Genomic DNA, 12,551 nt, shown 5'->3' on the forward strand with positions numbered 1-12,551 from the left:
TATATTCGAAGGAAAAAAATCAGTAATCAATACAATTGATCAATGCTTTACAGCAATTGTTTTATACACTTTCAAATAGATAATTATAATTACTATATATTTTATCGTTCATAAAATATACAGGAACGATCTTATCTCTCAAAACACTTGAAAATGTTTACATTAACAAGAGGTGACGAATGAATCCATCTGAGGATATATTCCTTACGATTAGAATAACACATTTTGAAACTGACTTGTAACTTTAAAATTGCATATTTGAAGTATAAAACTTTGTATATTTTTGAAAATGTTGACATTTTTTTCGGAAAATTTTGAAATTTGCTTGAACCGTATAAGTAAACTTTAAGAATTAAAAATCTTGTCGAGGAACCCAAAAAAATTGTCACAAAAAATTAGTACTCATTTTTAAAATCTTCATCAATTATCTGATAGTTTGATGTGCATACGTCTAATGTTCATTTTTGACCACCAAATATCATTTTTTTCAAATTTTTTCTCTATATCTCCGAAACCGCTAGACGTGCCTTACCAAAAATTTAATCAATTATTCACTTCATTCAAATCGTTCTTCTAGAAACTAAGTTACCGTTTTTATACTTTTTGCCCCGTATCTTCGAAACGGCTTGACCTGCCTTTGCCAAAAACTAATCAGCACGTTTCCTTATCTATAGGAATCGAATGTTTTTTTGAATTATTTAAATCGATTGATTTGTGCGCCCGAAATCGTGGACGAAAAATTGTATCCAATCATACATACATACTACACACACGCACACACACTTGCATCCATTTTTTCTGAGGTATGCCAAAATGTCCAGAAACCTTTGAAACGTAAAGATATGCAAAAATTTTCATTTTCGATTTTTGATTTTTTTGCGATTACTATAACTTACCCTACTGGAAGTTGAAAGTAGAGATCTTTTACTATCTCTATTTCTATTTATTAAAAATAGTAATAACAGAAACTTGTTTTTGTATCGAAAGATTTTTTTTTAAAGTAATGGAAATAGAGTTTTGACAAAATTAGTCTTGCATTAAAAAAATATTAGAATTTCAAAGCGCAATTATTATTTTTGTGAAAGAAAATTTATTGCTCTTATAACGAATAATAAATCTCTTATTACTCGTTTATTGTCTCTAATTACACTCTCTACAATATTCATCTCTATATGTTACTCATAGATTTTTGTTATTCTATTCATATGTTATTCTGATTAAGTTAACATTGTCTATAATTAATCACTACCAATAATTAATATCAATCAATCAATAATATTATGAGACAAAATATTGAGTAAAATAATAACGTTTTACCTTGTTTTAGTGTTTTTCGCACTACCCAAATCCATCGTTCTTTAAAGAACTGATTAACTTACTATAATACTTTAAACATTTATTTTTTATATAAATGGCCGATTTAAATTGGAATTTATCGATAGCTGCCGCGAATTCGAAGTTGCGATATATCAAAAAAACTCAGAATTTTGAGATCTTCTAACGATGTATAATACTTTATATGTTTCTTTACAGAAATATCTAAACCGTAAGATCACTAGAAGATCACTAGGATCACTAGATGGACCTCCCGTTATTCATAGTTTAGTGAAAACATATTTGTGATTTAGTTGAAAATATATTTTATATGCGTATATTTAGTACTAACTCCATTTATTCAAATTAATCTAGTTTATCTTCTCTTATATCATATATTTATATAAATTTTATCTAGAATTAAACCCAGTGGTGTATTTACATACTACAGTTAGTGGCGCCTCTATGGAGTGGGAAAACAATTAAAATTGAAGTAATGACAAAACAACTGTGTTTGCGATCTGGTTTGTGAAATTCATCCACTTTCGCATCCGCATTTCAGCTCATCGTTTTATTTCTACTAACCAGTTAGCTAGTTTATGAAAATCGTTTAATTTAATGTTTTTTTTTTGATTTCTCTCCTCCTGAGTAGAGATGCTTTTTGATTCTTTTGTTTTGAAAGAAATGACTCACACGACCTGTTATCTTATGCATGCAAATCGACGACACCGACAGGCACAGTTAGATCTCTTCATAGAAATATACAAATACATAGTCTTAATACTCTTATACTTATTTATTCTTATACTATATATATTCATATGATTATAATATACATATTTATAAATGCCTGTGCATGCGTATAATTCTTTGAAACTAGCCATTCATGTTTTCATGATATGAAAAGTTATTGCTATTTTAATAATTAAATCAAATATGTTTAATATTTTTATTTTTTAAACTCTTTGGCAGTCAGAAATTCATATGAACTTTCTATGATTATTTATAGGACAAATATCTAATAATAAGAATAATTCTAATGCGTTCTTAAAAGTAATAGGCACCAGCAAAAATCATGTTATTTTCAGGTTTTTATTTTAATTAGGATATTTTATCACAAACATTTTATTAGGATCACAATCAAAAATAATAACACAATTCCCCAAAATTTCAAGACTTTTTGTTGAACTATGACTTTAAAATTTTCAAAATCGGTCTACTTTGGAGAGGTAGGCTCTTCTTTAAAAAAGTACTAAAGTGTATTGGCAAGTTTCATAAAAGTTGGCCAATTTAATCAAAATTGTAAAATCGTAAAATACTTCATTGTTTAATAATCAAAATTTTGAGTAAAAAAAAATATAAAGCTAAAAATGACATGATTTTGATGGTGCATTTTAGTCACATTCAATTCAATGTGTTAGTCGTTATGTGTTATTTTCGGGTTTTTTATTTTTACTAGGATTTTTTCAAAATTATCAAATATTTTACTGTTTCACAACCCTGATTAAATGCGCCAATTTTTGATGAAATTAGCTAGCACACTTCAGTACATTTTTTTTAAAAAGAAGGCCTCTCAAATCGACTCATTTTTTAATTTTAGATTCATAGTTCATCAAAAAGTCATAGATTCTTGAAAATTTGAGGCAATTGCATCATTATTTTTTATTGTCCGGAAATGTTATCGCGGTTATGTTCTAATGTTTAAATAAAAATTTATAAATTAACCAAATAAACGAAAAATGGTTACAATTATATCAAAGTTCTAGATTGCACTTAAAAGCTCATAATTTCCAAACAATGTGAGGAGCGCTCATGAATCACGTGATCGATTTTTTTAATGATTTTTGGACCTTATCTCCTCCTGATAATCAAAATTACCCATCTCCCCCCAACAAACGTTACATGCATTTTTAGATACCAGAAAAATGAATTTTTTTTTTTGAAATTTTATTTGAAAATGTTTGAATTTTTTTTATAAAAGGCAAAGGCAGGTCAGGCAAAAAATAAATACACGTGATATTTTACCATACCCCTTCGTCCTCCACGTGATATTTTGTGATTTTTTGACAAACCTCCCCTTCCCCTAAAAACCTCACGTGATCAATGGATGCCCCCTGAGATATTTTTTTCTACTTTTTTTCACTATAGTTACCCAGTTTCGGCTTGATGTTGAGTTCTGGGACACCCTGCATAACATAACTGTTATAGTTTTAAAAATAATTACTCATTTCAAAGTTCTTTCTGCGTTTACTTATTTCGAAACTAGGTTTAATTAAATTATTATTAATACTTTCAGTTTATATATACTACTGATTTTTATTATTAAGTCAGTTTCCATAAATAATATTTATAATCGCGATTTCAATCTAAAAACTTCCAATGCCATCGATAAATAATTTTTATTATCGATATCGAATTAGAATTTGCGACGTTCGAATTATGTGGCGATATCAGATTTGAAAATATTTTTAATTTGAAATCTGAAAACAAAAAATAACTTGCGCTTTCGAATAGCATTATTGGAATTATTTTTCTGAAATTGATAATCAATTTTTTTGTATATCAAATGGAAATAGGAAAATAATAGTGAAGTGTTTAAATTTAATTAAACTAAATATTTTTAAATTTTAATTTAATTAAATATTTATTTAATAACTGGGAGTCTGAAAACAACGTTATTTCGAAATAACTCGCGCTTCTAAAAAACATAAATGAATTATTTTTTTGAAATTAAATTTTATTATTTTATTTTGCACATTGAATAAAAAAAGTTAAGAAAAATTAATAACTAGGTGTACCACAATTATTTAAAAAAAATCAATTTTTCGTGTTATTCACTTTCTGATATTTTTTTTATTATTTCACTTTATTTCAGCAATCAGAAATACAAAAATAATTTCTATGAGCTAAACTATAGTAATAAGTATGATATTATATAAGATAATCCAGTGATATATCTTACTTAGTTTACATAAAATAATATTAATGTTTTTTGGAAAGATCAGATAATAATTACTCATTTATTTATAATAATTCAGTGAATGGAAAAGAAGTCAAATTTAAATTAGTTAAGAAGTATCATTTAAAATCATCATATTACATCTTTACGGTGATTTTTTCTATTTCTACGACTTGCCTAAAGGCCACTAAATACCTTGATTTCTCTTTTCATTTTAATATTTAAACTATCTAATGTTGTAATCCACTCAGAACAATAAACCTATGTAGATAATTAAAATAATCACTTAATTGCAACACTTGTTGAAATTTTAGATAAATTTCAACTTTACGGTTCCGCTGGATAACCTGAATTTCACTCGAGTAAGAATATTTAAAATAATATTCTATGATAAAGATAAATAAAATATTACGCCATGACTTTGATGTTTTTCAGATTATTGTTTAATTTGACTCGAACGAATCGAAAATTGTTTATTGCTGATAATAATTAAAGTTATAATAAAGTAAAGATAGAATAATAATGGAAAACAGTTTTTACCCGGAATGATTGCACCAATAAAAAAATCATCGATATTACAGAAATTGTAATAATAAATACATTGCATTAAGTTTGGAGAACACTTTTGGGTTGCCATCTCTATGTCACGCATTAAACAAAGTCCATATAAAGTTTTGTTGAATCTTTATGTTTCAAAAAATATATACCCAACTAAAATTGTATTAAATCTTTATCATTTATACAAGTATATTTTACCAAAATCGTTTTTTGATTCTAAAATAATCATCTAAAATAAATTCCGTCATCGCTCATTTATTTTATCGTCGTACATTTTCGGCCTTCGGTGTGTGATTTTCATTTGTGTTTTTGTCCCGGCGGAAGGCCATTGAAGAAGATGCGACTAGAATATTTAATAAAGAACAATTTAATTTCAATGTTTCTCGACATTCCTGCAGAATCTATGTGAAATTGACAGTCAAGTACCAGAAATATGAAAATAGATTGATATGAAGTGAAAGAAATTTCGTAATAAGTAAAAAAAATAATTTAAATCTGTTACTTTATTGATTAAGGCGACACTCATATCGAGCCTTAATGGTTACTTACAGCTAGAGTTTAAGGATGTATTTTAGTCTAGAAATTTAAGAAATAGTTTCTTGGATATTTGCAACATTAGGGCGCAGCCATTAATCACGTGATCGATTTTTATATTATTTTTTAAGAATTTGCGGACCCCTTCGTCTTGGTGATGAATGGTGATATTCAAAATTACTCCCCTTTCCTCTCCAAGCATTACGTGTACTTTTAGTTACGAGAAAAAATTGTAAAATTTTTGTTTTTTTTTAATCAGGTAAAATAAATACACATGATATATTACTATACCTCTCCTTCTCCACGTGATATTTTGTGATTTTGTCATGAATTGAAGCAAGAAGAGTTTAGAAGATCAAATAAGAACTATAGTAGAAAATAGTAAGAAATGTTTAGAAGATGAAATAAGAAGATAGTAAAAGAATGAGAAAGAAGAATGAAGATGAGTTAAGAAGTATAGAAAAAAGGATTATATGAAAAAGATAGTCTGAAATGAAATGAAGATTGTATAGGACATATGATTGTATAGAATAATGTAGGTGGCTAAATGCTCAAGTAAGCGAAGCCAATAAAATAGAAAAAAAAAATATGAAATTCATATATGTACACTAGAGAATATAAACACTACAGCAAAAAACAAATTACATAAGAAAATTATAAAATTATATATATATATATATATATATATATTATATAATTTATTTAATACTTTAAAATTAATTTGTTACTAATTTTATATTGCTTTATAAATCTAGTAGTATTTGTTCGTAATTTACGGCGTGAATCATCAACCTTCGATAGCTCAGTTGGTAGAGCGGTGGACTGTAGAATGTAAACAAATGCCGAAATCCATAGGTCGCTGGTTCAAATCCGGCTCGAAGGATTCTTTTTTTTATTTCCAAAAACTATCTAAACTAAATTAAAATTTAATAATTAGATAGTTTATTTATATATTAATCATTATTTATTGTATATTACGCTTATCTGCTTGTATTAATGATATTGGAGACAAAACAAAATTTTGTTGTGTGATGTAAATTTTAGACTAATTGATAATAAGAGTCAGTGTATAGATTAAACCTATGCAAACCATTTTTTTAAATTCATAATTATAAAAACTAGCAAGTTTATAGCAAAACACAACTATTGTATATATACTAAAATCAAGATATCCAGTCTTATATACCCAATACAAAATAAATAGTAAAATTTTTGAATCATCTTTATATTTAGATTGTCATTTATTACATCAACTTATTTTATTTATAACATTTACTATTATATGAAGATTTTTTTTAGTTACAACTATTTAAAAAAAATGACGAATTTTTTTTATCGAAATTTGCATTTTTTTATAAAAATATTTGCCAAAAATCCAGTTTTATTTTTTTTACTTTTTCTTCGTCCAATACCTAGTTAATTGTCTTAACTAAAACACGTATTTTTTATTTTATTTTCGGATGATTCTGAAAGAAGTTCTGTTAACAACGCGGAGGCACTTTTTCCCAGGGACTGCCGAAAATGGCGTCGTAATGACCGCCATTTTGATAAATTTTTTTGGAAATTTTACAAAATGTTTATGGAATATGTAACATTTGGTAACCCATGTAACCTCTTGATATGTATTTATTTATTAATGTCTTTTTTACCTTTTTCAGTCGCCTGCCCTTCAATAACGCTGTGCCAAACGGCGTCTCCTAGCGAAGCCTATTTAAACGGATCCGCTTACATCCGTTACAACGCGCCGCTTCCACTTTGGAGTCATGCTGCCCTCAGTTTCCGTTCTTGTACAGGTAATAAAATAATAAATAATAAAGATAAATTTGTAGATATATGTTAAATTTGAATTTTTGAAATTATACTTCTAATTATACTTCAAATGCGGCTTTTCCATCATTAAACCAATTTGGACATACGGCATACAGCTATGTGGATCAACTTCCCACTCAAACGCTTTAATAATTCGAATATTTCAAAACAAGTTATTAAAAGAAATTTTGAAAGCACCAAAGTTTGTTCTAAATTGGTTAATACACAAAGACACACGCACTAGCATAGTTAAAGATGAAATAATCGCTTACTCACACAAATATAGAAATCGCCTAGCTGATCACCCGAACTTGCTTGCCAGAAACCTTCAGAACAACTCTATCAGGGCCCAACGCCTTCAGTTTCATGTTAAATATTTTACTTGTTGTCCGTTTCAGGACAGTTGTAAAAATTATTAAAATACAAAAAATTTAAAAAAATTAAAAAAATGCGGCTTTTAAAATGATAATACTACTGTGAAGTAAGCGTCATGGACGCGGTGAAATGTGTGAGCGTCGTGAAGTTAGCTCGGAAACGTTTTGGTTATGTCTGTTTTAATTTGCACATTATTTATTTTAGTTAAATAATTTTTTAGTTTAAATTGATTAAATGAATGAAATATATAATATTATAGCAGGATAGTATTTTAGTTTCAAATTTAGTGTATAAGAATTGTGAAAAATGAGTGAAAATAATCCCACAGACAGTTGGGAGGTTATGTCAAGGTACATATTTTGCGAATAGAAATGATATTAATATTTTTTTTTTGAAATTACATTTTAACATAACGTATTCATGTATTTATTAAATACATTTTTCATAATGAAAATAAATCGTCGTTTAGAACTTAATACATTCTACTACTACCGAGCAACAATAAAGTACAGAATATTAGCCAGGGGACACTCTAATTGTTTAAATAAATTTAAATAATAGATTAATGTTCAAACCTTAGGTTTTCGTAGAAAAAAGTAGCGATTAACTCTTAACGAGCAATTTTTATTTCTTATTAATTTTGGTCATATTTTTTTTACAAAAATACATGATTTTATTCTACAATTATTTTGCATGTGTCGAATAAAGAAGAATAACAAATATGTTTTCACACTTTGGATTTTATGTTTAAAAATCACAGCAAAGCAAATTTGTGTTGAGATTTTTTGTTCTCACATTACCATGAATATTTTAGTTAAAAAATATGAAATTTATTAAATATTTACAATTATTTGTCATGTGAATTTTTTTTTTAACAAGAATTATAATGAAAAGAAAAATTATTAACATTTACCGAAAAATGTATTCTCTTCATTATTATTAATTTCAATGGCTTCACAATATTTACGAGATTTGAATAAAAAGCTCCACGCCAGCTACCTGTCCCGGACAGCCTGATGTCAAGTAGCAGTGACATCATTTCACTTGGAATATATATATATATATATATAATATATATATATATATATATATAAATATATATATATATATATTATTTTTTACCTCGCTAAAATATTTAGCCACTTTTATTATCATTATATTTTTTTAATTTATAAAATATTTTTTATTATCATTTTATCATATTTATTTTTTGCGTACATTATTTTTAACTTCCCTTCGTTATAGCAATTGGCCAAAAATCTAAAATGAATTTTTTTGTTTATCTGTACGTTTCAGTGCTTCTGAACATTTTGGCATACCTTAGAAAAAATGGATGTGTGTGTATGTGTAGATACCAATTTTGCCTCCACGTTTTCGGGAGCACGGATCAACCGATTTGAATGATTCAAAAATCAAATTCGATTCTTCGATTGATAGGGAGACATGCTGTTGATTCGATTTCGATTGATAGGGAGACATGCTGTTTAGTTTTTCGGAAAGGCAGTTTTAGCCGCTTTGGAGATACGAAGCAAAAAGTGCAAGAAAGATCATTTATAAAGAGAACGAATAATCTAATTCAAAAACTTATTGCTTATATTGATACTGTAAAGAAATGATTAGTTTTTGGGAAAGACATTTTTTTTTTCAGAATTTCAAAATAATTTTTGTTTTAATTTCCAAAAAAATGTTTTTATTTTCCAATTTTTTTTTGTTTAAATCCTTAAAATTATTCGGATTCAATTTTCCATTCAGGATGGAAACATTTGAAATTTCTCGAATATTCATTTGGTACGGGAAGTTCTAGCAATTTGCCTTAAGGCACGATGCCATGCACCATTAGTTATAATAATTTTTTACAATTTATTCCCAGGTGGCGAATTGTTCCAACAAACGTCACGAGGCGAAGCCCTGCACTGCACTGTCAACCGTGACATGCTCTCTTTAACACTGCTGTCATCTCCCGGTGTCATCAGAAGAGAGGTGACAGTTCCGGCGAGGCTCCTGGACAAACAATGGCACACCATTCAGCTGGTGTATCGGTTGGGAAATCTCACGTGCATATCGACGAAAGGACAGTATTATAGGTAGGTAATAGATAAAGGATAAATTATTTATACATATACATGATTATAATAGGTATCATAAAGGATACATTATTTTATACATATACTAGCAAACCCGACAAACTCCGTTTCGCTACCAGATGGTTTCGTGAGAAAGATGAAGAAATTTTTGTTTGTTTTATTTGAAACAGAAAAATTGATTTTATTACACAACAGTAATGAATTTATTTCGATTACAAAAATAAAGTGTTTTTCAGTTGAACTTCTCTAAGTAAATGAAAGTGAATCCGCAAATTATCCGTTTCATTGAAGTGCTCTTTGGCAAACCACATTTTTGTTTTTTGGTCTGACGTTAACAACAAACAAAGCGGATGGTTTTTCAACTCGTGAGCAGGCAACGTGTAACAGCCCATGTGAAAAACAATGATTTCTAAATAATCTATTTGAAATTTATCCCGCAAACACTAAGCAATTGGCCTTGCGACTTGTTATTGCGAACGCAAGGCGAACTGGAAATTGCAATTTTTGAAGTCAAACGAAAGACCAGTCGGAATCATTGGTATGTCACCAAATCGCCCGCAATTTTTGATTGAATGGTGTGAAATTCAGTGCGTGTACATCATTTTCTTTGCGGCCAGAATTGCTCGTTGGCTTAACCAAGCATAATTCTGATAATTCTCACTAATGTCATTACTCGAATTTTTAATTACGGTGCGTGAAGTTCCAGCAATTTGCATTAGGGCACGATGCCATGCACCACTAATTTTCTTAGCTATAAACCTTGCGGAGCCCGAGACCTTTCCAACGAATGCAAAATTGTCGAAATCGGTTCGTGCGTTCTGGAGTTATATCGTCAGGAAGAAAAACCCGACTTATTTTTATATATATGTAGATATGATTAAATATTTATTTATTTATTTTATTTTTACTATATAGCCCACAGATTTCTTCCAAGAGGACTCTAAAATACAATTATTTTACATAATGAATAACAATTAAAATATATACAAAATTACAATATATAGTTATTATTAACATAAAATGCAGAATGTAACAATATTATTTTATACAGAATAAGATAAAATAATGAGATATTTGAAAAAGAAAATAAAATGTTAACTTGTGCAGATGGAGATTATTTGATCAGATGAAGTGTTGTGAATATCTATTTCATTATTAATTAAGTTAAAGTTAGAGGACATAATACAATAAGTAGAATAGGCGAATTTAAGAGAGAATTAGATTTAGGATTAGAACAATGAAAAATAACTGTGAACGCGTAGCCTTGGAACATTAAAAGATAGTTAGTTATTAAATATTAGTAAACTAATACGTTTTTCTTGTTTTTAGCAATTATACTTACATGCAGACTTCCTGACAGCTGAAACCATCAACAATGAAGCTGCTATATTAATTTTAGGCCAAACTTTTCTGGTTGTATACAATCCGGTCCAGGTTTTCTTTTTGTTCCTGAAAATTTGCAAACTGTATACGATGTTATGTTTGGACCTTGCCCGATACCAATGAATATGAAATGTAAGAGAAAGACAAAAATTAATGAAATATTTTTTCTATATTTCTAAAATTTATTCATAAAAAATTTTTTTGGTTTATTAGGTGGAGAATCCACGAATCATCAAGCCACTCCAAGGAAGACCATTGTCTGCATGAACCGTGCATGCGACATGGAATATGCTTATCCAGGCCAAATGGGTAAATATAAAAAAAATAAATATTTGACCAATTGACCTAAATATGTATAAGTATGTATTTGTTTGTATTCGGTCCCTGAATCAACTTTAGTTAAAATTACTCTCCAGTATTTATTTTACTAGTTCTTGGATCTACATTTGTGAACCCCTTTATACTTTTATATAAATTTTGAATATTGTTTTAGGGTAGGGTAGTTATTATAATAATGGGCCGAAAATCAAAAATGACAATTTTTCACACCTTTACGTTTCAGAGGTTTCTGAACATTTTGGCATATCTCAGAAACAATTCATGTGTGTGATTGTGTGGATACAATTTTTCGTTCGACGTTTTCGGGCGGCATATGGATCAACCGATTTAAATGGTTTCAAAAAAACATTTGATTCAATTGATAGGAGAGATGTGCTGATTAGTGTTTGGCAAAGGCAGGTGCAGCCGTTACGGAGATACGGAGCAAAGAGCGCAGAAAGTAGAAATCGAGTTTTTGAGAGAAGAAGAAAATTAGACAATGTCCTTTATTTTAAATCCGATTGATTAAGTTTGGTTTTATTTACTTTTCATACAAACATGTATAAACGTTGTCGTTCAATTCATAAGCTCTTATATTTTATTTATAATATACGAATAATGAACGAAGTTACAGTACTTATAATAATATATTTGAAAACATTTAATATCCTCGAACATTTCGTTACTGTACGGAAGCTCAAGCAATTTGCCTCAAGGCACGATGCCATGCACTACTAGTTTCTGGAATGCATTATTTCAAAATGTAAATTATGTTGTAACTACAAAATTCAATTTTTTTTCTGACCTTAGATCACCTTATGTGAACTCTGTCGCATTCTTGTATTTATAGCCAGACATTTTCTTCGTCTGCATTTTGAATCTAGTAATCGCGTGACTAACCTAATTTATTATTTTATTCTATCAGATATGAATGCAATGCAGTGACAGATTTACTGGAAAAAACTGCCAAGTCGACCAAGCCCACCGTGTTTAAACCAGCCTTGCCAAAACGGTGGCACTTGTGAAGAAACCTCGAGCGGTGACATTCGATGTACATGTTCAAGAGATTCCAAGGTATGATAGTAAAAATTGTGTTTGAGAATTTTGGATTCAAAAATATGAAATAATATATGAAAACTGTTTTCAGAATCTCTCATACCAGGCACCTCTGTCTGCTGAGATATGAAATAATGTATATATATATAAATAAATAAAAA

General features: G+C 28.6%; 1 non-coding gene across 1 annotated transcript; it reads left to right on the forward strand.

Moving 5' to 3' along the window:
- The first annotated feature begins 6,156 nt into the window (after positions 1–6,156).
- On the forward strand, positions 6,157–6,248 carry Trnay-gua. The gene is given in 2 exon segments: positions 6,157–6,193; positions 6,213–6,248. It is a non-coding gene; the product is annotated as a tRNA-Tyr (tRNA).
- Positions 6,249–12,551: the final 6,303 nt, after the last annotated feature.

Source organism: Ctenocephalides felis, unplaced genomic scaffold, assembly GCF_003426905.1.
Source record: "Ctenocephalides felis isolate EL2017-DRISC unplaced genomic scaffold, ASM342690v1 CF-g0.4_SCAFFOLD_02072, whole genome shotgun sequence".
Taxonomy (NCBI): domain Eukaryota; kingdom Metazoa; phylum Arthropoda; class Insecta; order Siphonaptera; family Pulicidae; genus Ctenocephalides; species Ctenocephalides felis.